General features: G+C 40.3%; 1 long non-coding RNA gene across 1 annotated transcript; it reads right to left on the bottom strand.

The window, feature by feature from the left end:
• Positions 1-2,098: 2,098 nt before the first annotated feature.
• On the bottom strand, positions 2,099-8,164 carry LOC113468290. The gene is made up of 3 exons (XR_003392101.1): positions 8,105-8,164; positions 7,759-7,964; positions 2,099-2,220 (listed from the first exon to the last, which is right to left on the bottom strand). It is a non-coding gene; the product is annotated as an uncharacterized LOC113468290 (long non-coding RNA).
• Positions 8,165-9,810: the final 1,646 nt, after the last annotated feature.

The following is a 9,810-nucleotide window of genomic DNA, read 5'->3' as shown; positions in this document are numbered from 1 at the left end:
CGCGTCGAAGCTGTTTTCAGCATTTGTAGTCGTCGGCACATATACGACTTTAAAACCGAAATTCTGCTTCAGCGCGAGGTATATTCAAGCCAATGTCCTCGCACGAGGACATTCCGGCTCGAAGAGGTTAAGGTACAACTTTTGATGTTGTTTAAGCAGCTTTAGCTTTTACCGAATGGTGTTGGCAGAACACAGAAAAGATATCTTTTTGTATCAGCCAGCCATTAGGGACAACTAACGCCAGCCACTCACACTGAGACCGTCTGACAGAAGGTGTCTGACGGAGAAAGGTTCAGACCGCGGTGTCAGGCGGTCTGATGGTAATCGAACCTCGGACCCTCCGAAAGGCAAGCAAGTGTGTTACCACTGGGCTAACTGTGCTGTAATTATTAATTTCGGCTCCCATGGCGTAGTGGTCACTGCGAAGCATAACGTTGCTCAACTTCAATGATCCACCGGGGAACTGGTGGTGCATTCAACTTGCTATTGTCACTAGCAGGACAAGATTTAGAAAGTATACTCGTACAAAAAGCCACTCTGAGGCTGAGGTGTAGGATCAAACAGCCCTAAAAGTAGAGTTAAGCTCATACGAATTCTCTTTCTTTTCTTCACCTTTTCCCGTGTACTGACGGGGTAAGCGTTTTTCGTCAGCCTCTAAAATTCTAAATCAGCCCTAAGCTCATACGAATCGCATATCCGACACTAATTACAAGCCACCGCAAACCATTACCCATACTTCACACAAAAAGTAGAGTTAAGCTCATACGAATTCTCTTTCTTTTCTTCACCTTTTCCCGTGTACTGACGGGGTAAGCGTTTTTCGTCAGCCTCTCAATCAGCCCTAAGCTCATACGAATCCCATATCCGACACTAATTACAAGCCACCGCAAACCATTACCCATATTTCACAAAAGACACCCCCACACGGTCGGAAAAGTCCGGAAAACCCATTAGCCGCTCTCGATAGCGAGGCGGTAAGCTACAAAGGCAGAGGAGGATGCTTCCAATCAAGTAATTAATGATGATAGGTCTGCCGAGGAAATTTAATAACTTTAAACAATTTTTTCTTCCCTCCTTTCACAGTTTTTTCACGAATCTTCCCCTCGCTGGCCTCAGTTTCCCCTCCATTTCCCCCCTCATTCAAGGTTCCTTCTCCCTTCTTCCAAGACATTTAAGGTTTCTTCTCCTCCTCCCTCTCCCCCCTCACTTCAGGTTCCTTCTCCTTCTCCCCCTCATTTACGGACATAATGGGCGGATGCTTGTGGAAAGGTTTTGTTTTAAAAGGTTTATAATGAATTTTATTACACCCGGGAAGATGTTAGAGGAGGAGGAGGAGGAGGAGGAGGAGGAGAAGGAGAAGGAGAAGGAGAAGGAGAAGGAGGAGAAGGCGAAGAAGAAGAAGGCAGTTAATGTACCATTTTTTCCCTCTTATAATTGATGTCCCGGGGCTATGCTGATATTTCATGTCATTTTATTTTACGATCCCTCCCTCTGTCTTCCTCTACGGTTTTTTCTTCTCCCTCTCCGTTTTTCTATCTCATTTTAAGGTACAACTTATGTTGTTGTTAAGGTGCCCACAAATTATGTTAGCAGCTTTAGCTTTTGAAAAATGATGGTGGCAGAATACAAAAAAGATATATTTTTGTATCAGCCGGTCATTAGGTACAACTAGTGCCAGTCACTCACGCTGAGACCATCTGACAGAAGGGGTGTGTCGGAAAAAAGCTTCAGACCGCGCTCTCTCAGACGATCTGATGGTAATCGCAACCCGGACGCACTGTATGGCAAGTAAGCGCGTTACCACTGGGCTAACTGTGCCCTGATTATTAATTTTTGTACTTACTTCCCATGTCCTGAGGGTCACTATTAGCATTAGTCCATTATAAGCGATATCGTGTTCCTTACATCCAGTTTCCACTTTCTAGTATGTACGAAGGTAGGTACCCGGTTGTATAGTACTGGAACCTGAAACAATGCAAAAGTTTGGACAGTCATTATCACAGTTTACCTGCCTCGGTGGTGTAGCGCTTAACTTCAGTGAACCATCGAGAACTCATGCATTCAACATGCCTACCTGATTATTAATTTTTGTACTTACTTCCCATGTCCTGAGGGTCACTATTAGCATTAGTCCATTATAAGCGATATCGTGTTCCTTACACCCAGTTTCCACTTTCTAGTATGTACAGAGGTAGGTACCCGGTTGTATAGTACTGGAACCTGGAACAATGCAAAAGTGTGGACAGTCATTATCACAGTCTACCTGCCTCGGTGGTGTAGCGCTTAACTTCAGTGAACCATCGAGAACTCATGCATTCAAGCAAAAAGATCTCGAAATCCAAGAAAAAAGAGGACAATATAGGGGAAATCAAGCCAGCTGCTCCCAGAACGAACCCAATCTATTTATAATAAAGTTCGCCCTAGGAGGGAATCGAACCCGCAAACAAGCGCTTACAAAGCAGACGCTCTACCTTGCAAGCTAATTAAACTGGCTAGTACTTTAAGTAGATACATAGGTACACTGTTCTGTAGTAGGTACTGGAAGCTGGAAAAATGCAAAAGTTTGGAGTCATTATCACAGAATTGTAACCTGCCTTTGAATCTGTAGTTTAGTGCTCAAACTCAAATTCAGTGAATCATTGGGAACTGAAATATTCAATGTGCTACTGCTGTTCCCAGAACGGATCCTATCTATTTATGATAAGGTTCGCTCTAGGAGGGAATCGAACACGCAACCAAGCGCTCACAAGGTAGGCACCATCCCAGCTAACTAGACTGGCAAGAATAGTACTTTGTAAGGACCGAACTTGGAAGTTTCCTTCCAAGATGGAATCTAGGGGAGCGCGGGGTACAACGGGACAGGTTGAAGAGGGAAGTGGAGTACAATGGGATAGGAGGGATCCTAACGTCTCCATTTTGATAATAGAAAATAAATGACAGTTTTCTTTCTTAAAAAACGAAAAAAAAAGAGAAAAAAACGATGTTCTTTCCTTCCTCCCTGAGTTTGTATATCCCTTCTTTTCTATAAGGAGTATATACAGGATGTTCTAGAATTTGTAGTCAAAACTTTCAATAAAGGTAATTTACCATAAGAGGTAAAAACGCTCCACAGTAAGGTAACACAATGAAAATTGCACAATTAAAATTTAACTTTTCCAGGTTCTCCGAAATGTGAAGGTAGGTAAAAATTGAAAATTGCAAAAGTTAAAAAAGGTGATCCAAAATTTAAAGGTAATATGTATAGGCAGAGCTTTAATGTGTTTTCATCAGTATTTTATCTTTTGTCTTTTATTGTATCCAGGCATCAGCTATTCCATGATTCTCAAAATTAGAGGGCACGGTTAGCACAGTGATAACGAGCTTGCTTGCCATGCAAAAGGTCCCGGGTTCGAATCGCACCATCGATTGCACTCATATTTCCATTGCAAATATTTCAGTGGGTTTCTTTCTGTTGTTCTCTTGTTGAACGAGCACCTAATTGGGAAGTATTGTGTCTCATATCGCCCATCTGATGAGGGAAATACTACGGGATGGGCATGCTACGACACAGACCACATGCATGAGTCTAGAGTAGTAGTTGTTTCATTGCAATGAAATAAAAACCGGCGGTGAAACACTCTTTTTTTTTTCTACCTCTGAAAGTTCAGAAGCATTTTAATAAAACAAAAACAATGTCTAATAATAGAAAAGAGGAAGCCCCGATGAAAAATTTACCCCAACACCAGTGGCAACTATTTCCTACGGGAGCTACACGATAAAGCTTTTAAAATTTTAAAATAGGGAAATGAAAGTCCCGAAAAAAGTCATTCATTTCGCCAAAGGAGAAGAGTGGTGGCGGAAAAAGCATGGGCAAACTAGAAAAGCAGAAGGATAATAATAGAATAGAGGATAATAGGGGATAGAATAATAGGGGAAAGTGAAAAAGAAAAAGGTGGCCACACAAAGAACAAAGAAGGGAAAGTGAACGGAAACACGTGGAAAAGTAACACAGAAAAAAAGAAGAGAAAGAAAAATTGAGGTAACGGATCGACATTGAAAAGGAAAATTTAGAGAATCGTAAAAATTATGGTGGAGAGAAAATAACAAAGAAAATTGAGGAAAAACGGAAAAAGAGAAGAATCGAGGTAGTAAGGTACACTTATTTCAAGTTCAAAACCATTTTTTAAATTATTTTTTACAAAAATGTCCAATATATTTTATGCACTTTTCGTAAACGGGGAGGTAAACATTTATGAAGGCAACAAACTAACAAAATAATGTTTAGTGTTTTGTTTACTCCTACTACGAGGAGTTTCTTGCTGGCTTTTAGGAAAGATTCGCTCTCAATGAGGGGGAAATTTTCGCTGGTAGATTGGTGCCCCAAACTCCACTATCCGCTCCATGTAGGGACTTCACCCCTGACAACCCCTTCTTTATTTGAAGCTAAATTCTATCTTCCCTCTCTCTCTTTCTCTCAATTTTTCTGGCCCCACTCAGGCTGGGAGAGGTTAATGAAGGAAGAGGAGGGAGAACAGGAGGAGGAGAGAAGAGAAAAAGGAGAGGGAGAGGGAGAGAGAGAAGATATTAAAGAGGAGAAAGTGAGCTCAGGGTGAAGGAGCAAGAGGAAGAGAAAGAGAAAAGGGATGGTGGTATGGAAAAAGAGGATAAGGGCGGAGAGAAAGAGAGAGAGAGAGAGGGAAAGAAATAGAGAGATAAGAAAGGAAGGGAGAGAGAGAGATGAGAAAGAGAGAGACTGAGAGAAAGGGACAAAGAGAGAGAAATAATTTATGCTTGTAGTAGTTTTCTTACAATATTAGATTTTTTGACTACTTTCTTCTGCTCTTTTTTTTTCTGAAGCATTTTCTTTCTTCGTACAACTTTCATTTTTCTCCTTATTATTATTTTTATTATTTATTTCAAGCTGACGCCTTTCATCTGAATTTTTTTGGGACCCGAGACGGCGAACAACTGTCGACAAAAGTGGGACGGGTCTGAAAGTTGGCCCTCTATTGGGGCACCACACAAAATGCCCAAGTTAAAAGAGGGATTTTCTTTCTTCGTACAACTTTCATTTTTCTCCTTATTATTATTTTTATTATTTATTTCAAGCTGACGCCTTTCATCTGAATTTTTTTTGGGACCCCGGTAGCCGAACAACTGTCGACAAAAGTGGGACAGGTCTGAAAGTTGGCCCTCTATTTGGGCACCACACAAAATGTCCAAGAGGGAACTGAAGCTGCTATGGTCTTATCATCCCGAAATCGAAGAGAGAAGGAAGACAGGATAGGACAAAGCCAGCCGTTCCGAGAACGAACATTATCCGTTCAGGATAAAATCCGCCCCAGGGAAGGGCATCTTTCGTTTACTAGGAATTTTACGAAACATTTTTCCCCTCCGTTATTGTTACAAATTTTCATCAGTAAATTGTTTCTCAGTAAATTCGGAGTGGATGATCCAAATTTTCGGAGTCTGACCTACGGTAAAGGAGAAAATTGAGGCCCCCAAAAAAAAAAAAAAAAAAAAAATGATTTCAAAAATAGAATAGAATATACCTTGTTTATATTGTTGGCATAGGACTGAACCACAGCAGTCTAAACATGAAACTCTATTCTTTTCCTTTCTAAAGTGATGCAAACAGTAAACTGTTAAGTTAAAGGAATTCAATTCTCTATTCCTTTCTAAAGTGATGCAAACAGTAAATTGTTAAGTTAAAGGATACTATTCAATTCTCTATTCCTTTCTAAAGTGATGCAAACAGTAAACTGTTAAGTTAAAGTATACTATTCAATTCTCTATTCCTTTCTAAAGTGATGCAAACAGTAAATTGTTAAGTTAAAGGATACTATTCAATTCTCTATTCCTTTTTAAAGTGATGCAAACAGTAAATTGTTAAGTTAAAGGATACTATTCACTTCTCTATTCCTTTCTAAAGTGATGCAAACAGTAAACTGTTAAGTTAAAGTATACTATTCAATTCTCTATTCCTTTCTAAAGTGATGCAAACAGTAAATTGTTAAGTTAAAGTATACTACCCATTCAATTCTTTATTCCTTTCTAAAGTGATTCAATATTTCACATATTAAGATAAAGGGACTACATGTCCTACTTCGACAGTCTAAAATGTCTAAATTGTAAATAAAGTATTCCTTTCTTCTGGGAACAGTATTTTCCCATGCAGTCCCAGAAGTACACTCACAGTTTTTAGTTTCCAGTTAAAACACTCAATGGTTTCCCATTAACACAAAAAGAGAGTTTTTCTTCTTTTTGTGTGCCATTATTACGTTTGTAATTGCTTTTTTCTACATACAGGGTGTCAGGGTGGCTGTAGAATTTTTCGATAGTCAATTTGAGTGGAAGGGTAGCTTGTCGAACTGAGGGGTAAAACCCGGTCACTAAAAAGCTCAGCTGTTAAGCTGTGTCCACACCTAGTCGATCGACGAGGTGAAGACGTAAATCTATGTTGTCGAGGTATTGAACGGTTTCAGTCGACGCGACGTCAATCGACGAGGTCGACTAATATGTGTGGACTATTTATACAGTGACAGTCTGCTTTCCCCATTGTCGAGAAGTTATAGTCATGTATTTTTGGAGTGGAGAGATCGATTTTGGAACGACAAGTGGGAACAAGCCTTTAGAGCAGTGGCGTGCGTCCATGTAGGGCGTGTATGGCGGCCATACACTCTAAAGTTTAGAGTGCTCTAAAAAAAGTTTATACCCAGTTGACGCTTCCTTAATGGTTCACCCTCTATAGAAGGGACATAATGTACCCGACCATTCCGACTGGAAATGCAATAAAAAATTCCCCCAGTTGACACTTCCTTAATGGTTCACCCTCTATAGAAGGGACATAATGTACCCGACCATTCCGACTGGAAATGCAATAAAAAATTCTCGTCCCATTAACACAAAAAGAGAGTTTTTCTTCTTTTTGTGTGCCATTATTACGTTTGTAATTGCTTTTTTCTACATACAGGGTGTCAGGACTGTCAGGGTGGCTGTAGAATTTTTCGATAGTCAATGTGAGTAGAAGGGTAGCTTTTCGAATGGAGGGTGAAACCCGGTCACTAAAAACCTCAGCTGTTAAGCTGTGTCCACACCTAGTCGATCGACGAGGTGAAGAGGTAAATCTATGTTGTCGAGGTATTGAACGGTTTCAGTCCACGCGACGTCGATGGACGAGGTCGACTATGTGTGGACTATTTATACAGTGACAGTCTGCTTTCCCCATTGACGAGAAGTTATAGTCATGTATTTTTGGAGTGGAGAGATCGATTTTGGAACAAGTGGGAACAGCCTTTAGAGCAGTGGCGTAGCGTCCATGTAGGGCGTGTATGGCGGCCATACACTCTAAAGTTTAGGTGCTCTAAGAAAAGTTTATACCCAGTTGACACTTCCTTAATGGTTCACCCTCTATAAGGCGTAGCGTCCATGTAGGGCGTGTATGGCGGCCATACACTCTAAAGTTTAGGTGCTCTAAAAAAAGTTTATACCCAGTTGACACTTCTTTAGCGGTTCACCCTGTATTGAAGGGACATAATGTACCCGACCATTCCGACTGGAAATGCAATAAAAAATTCTCAGTGCGAACAAATTGTCTTAAATTTATATAAATTACGATTTTGATTAAATTTCCAACCTACTCGTATAAATGCACGACCCCCCCTCCTCTCTCTCTCTCACTCTTGGTCGCCATTTTGTAAGGACAACTCATTTCCAAGCATTTTTTTTTCCTGAGCGAAATGAAATTAAAAATCCAATAAATAATAGGTGGCTACGTACCATTGTTTTATTGGAAGAACCCAGTTGGACAACATTGCATTTTACCTGCAACTGCATTGGGTTTGAATACTCTCGGGGTTCAAGTGTTTAGTTTCCACGTTTCCAGCAATTGCCTTCAAGATGGCAGTGCACTAGAAAGCTACTGAAGTAGCCTTAGCTCTTTAGTGACCCATACCTGAACAATCGTCTGGGAAAACAGGAAATATCTGAAAAAAAAAAGAAAAAAAAATCACAGGTCGCTCAAATTTTGCCGACAGCTTTCATAATTAATGATGATCAAAAGTGTCCGCGGGGTGTAGGGGCAAACAGCCGAATCTTCTTAGGCACATTAATATTTTTGACTCACCGGACTTCGAACCTGGAACTCCAGCCTGCGGAGCCTTAAGGGATCCAGAAAAACGCTGCCTGAAAAAATAAAACAGAAAAATAAAATAGAACAATCATCAGGTATCAGGTAGACCTGATAGGCGGACCTTTTCAGCGCTACCTGTCAGGTCTGCCTGAGCCCAAGTCTTATCGTTAGTAGGTATCCCTAAGTTGAGATTCCTCTGAGTACAAGTAGGTATAAAATGTACAATGTAGGTAGGTAATACCTTTTCCTAACCTCATTATTTCCAGGTAACTCCTACCCCCGTCACACTGACCCTGCTCAAAAAGGATCCTAAACTCCAAATAATGAGGGCTCCCAGCAAACAAAGAACATACCAGAAAAAAAAAGGATTCTAAGGGCCTTAAAACTTTGGAAACTTTCGAACACTTTTCTTCTCCCTCATAAAACTTCACTCTTAAAGTTTTCTCTGCTTCATTACTTTCCGTATCCTACCTATTACTTTGATTGTATTTTGGCAGTTTTTGACCAACTTTTGACGGTTTTTAACTCTACTGATTTAAAGGTTACTAAGGTTAGAGATATCAAAAAAATGTTATGGAAGTAGACCCCCCCACCCCAAAAACCATACCTACTAAAAAAATCTCTGAGAAAGTACTTTTAGTTAACATCAAAGCAAAATCTAATAGGATAAGGAAAGTCGTGGGATGTTCAAAAAAGGGATTTTTTTTTCTTCCCATTTTGATTTGATTGAGGGAAAAAAATTCGAAGTCAATTAAGCTGGTTAATTACGCGTATGAAATTTGGCAAATTGAAATTCCGAGGGAAAAAAGTTTCTTGCCCAAGAGGCAGTTTCCGGGTAGAAATCTCATTTCGGATAAAGTTGTTTGGCAGTTGAAGATTTATAGATAAGAGAATAGGTACGCAGAATAACAAGGAGGAGGAAGAGATTTTTTTTCCAAGAGGTTTGATAGAGGGAACTGTGACTGCTAAGGTCTTATCGTCCCGAAATCGAAGAGAGAAGGAAGACAGGATAGGAGAAAGCCAGCCGTTCCGAGAACGAAGAAGAAGGAGGAAGCGGAGAAGAAGAAGAAGAAGAAGAAGAAAAAGAAGAGTAGGAGAGATTATAAAAAGGAGAAGAAGACGGAGGAGAAAGAGAAAAAAAGAAAAAAAAAGAAGAGGAAGAGAAAAAGAAGAGATGAAGCACAAAGGAAATGCATTTCCTCCAATTTCTCTTAAGACATATTCCATGTAGCCTATTCCTTCTCCGCTTTTCCCCTAGAAATTGCTAACCTAATAACTCGCTGTAATTATTAGCCAGCAACCTAACTGGAAATTCATTTCTTTTCTTATTATTAACCACTTTTTTCTCTCCGCTCGAATATTATTCCTTAAAAAAAAACCCCTAAAAAGCCCTCGGGGGGGTAAACAAGAAGTGTAAAATTAGAAAATTATCCAGCCAACCTGAAAATACAAATAAGAGAGAGCTAGACGGGGAGGGAGGGAAAGGAAGAGGAAGGGAGAGAGATGAAGAGGGAGTAGAGGGAAGGAATACGAAGAGGTTGAGAAAGGATGAGGAGGAGGAGAAGAAGAAGGGAGGGAGAGAGAGGGAGGGAGAGAGAGAGGGAGGGAGAGAGAGGAAGGTAGAGAGAGGAAGGAGAGAGAGGGAGAGAGAGATAAAGATAAGATAAAATGAAATGAGATAAAGAGAGTGCGAGCATCTT

This window comes from Diaphorina citri, unplaced genomic scaffold (genome assembly GCF_000475195.1).
Source record: "Diaphorina citri unplaced genomic scaffold, Diaci psyllid genome assembly version 1.1 scaffold694, whole genome shotgun sequence".
Classification (NCBI taxonomy): domain Eukaryota; kingdom Metazoa; phylum Arthropoda; class Insecta; order Hemiptera; family Psyllidae; genus Diaphorina; species Diaphorina citri.
This window is presented reverse-complemented; position numbering and strand designations above follow the sequence as displayed.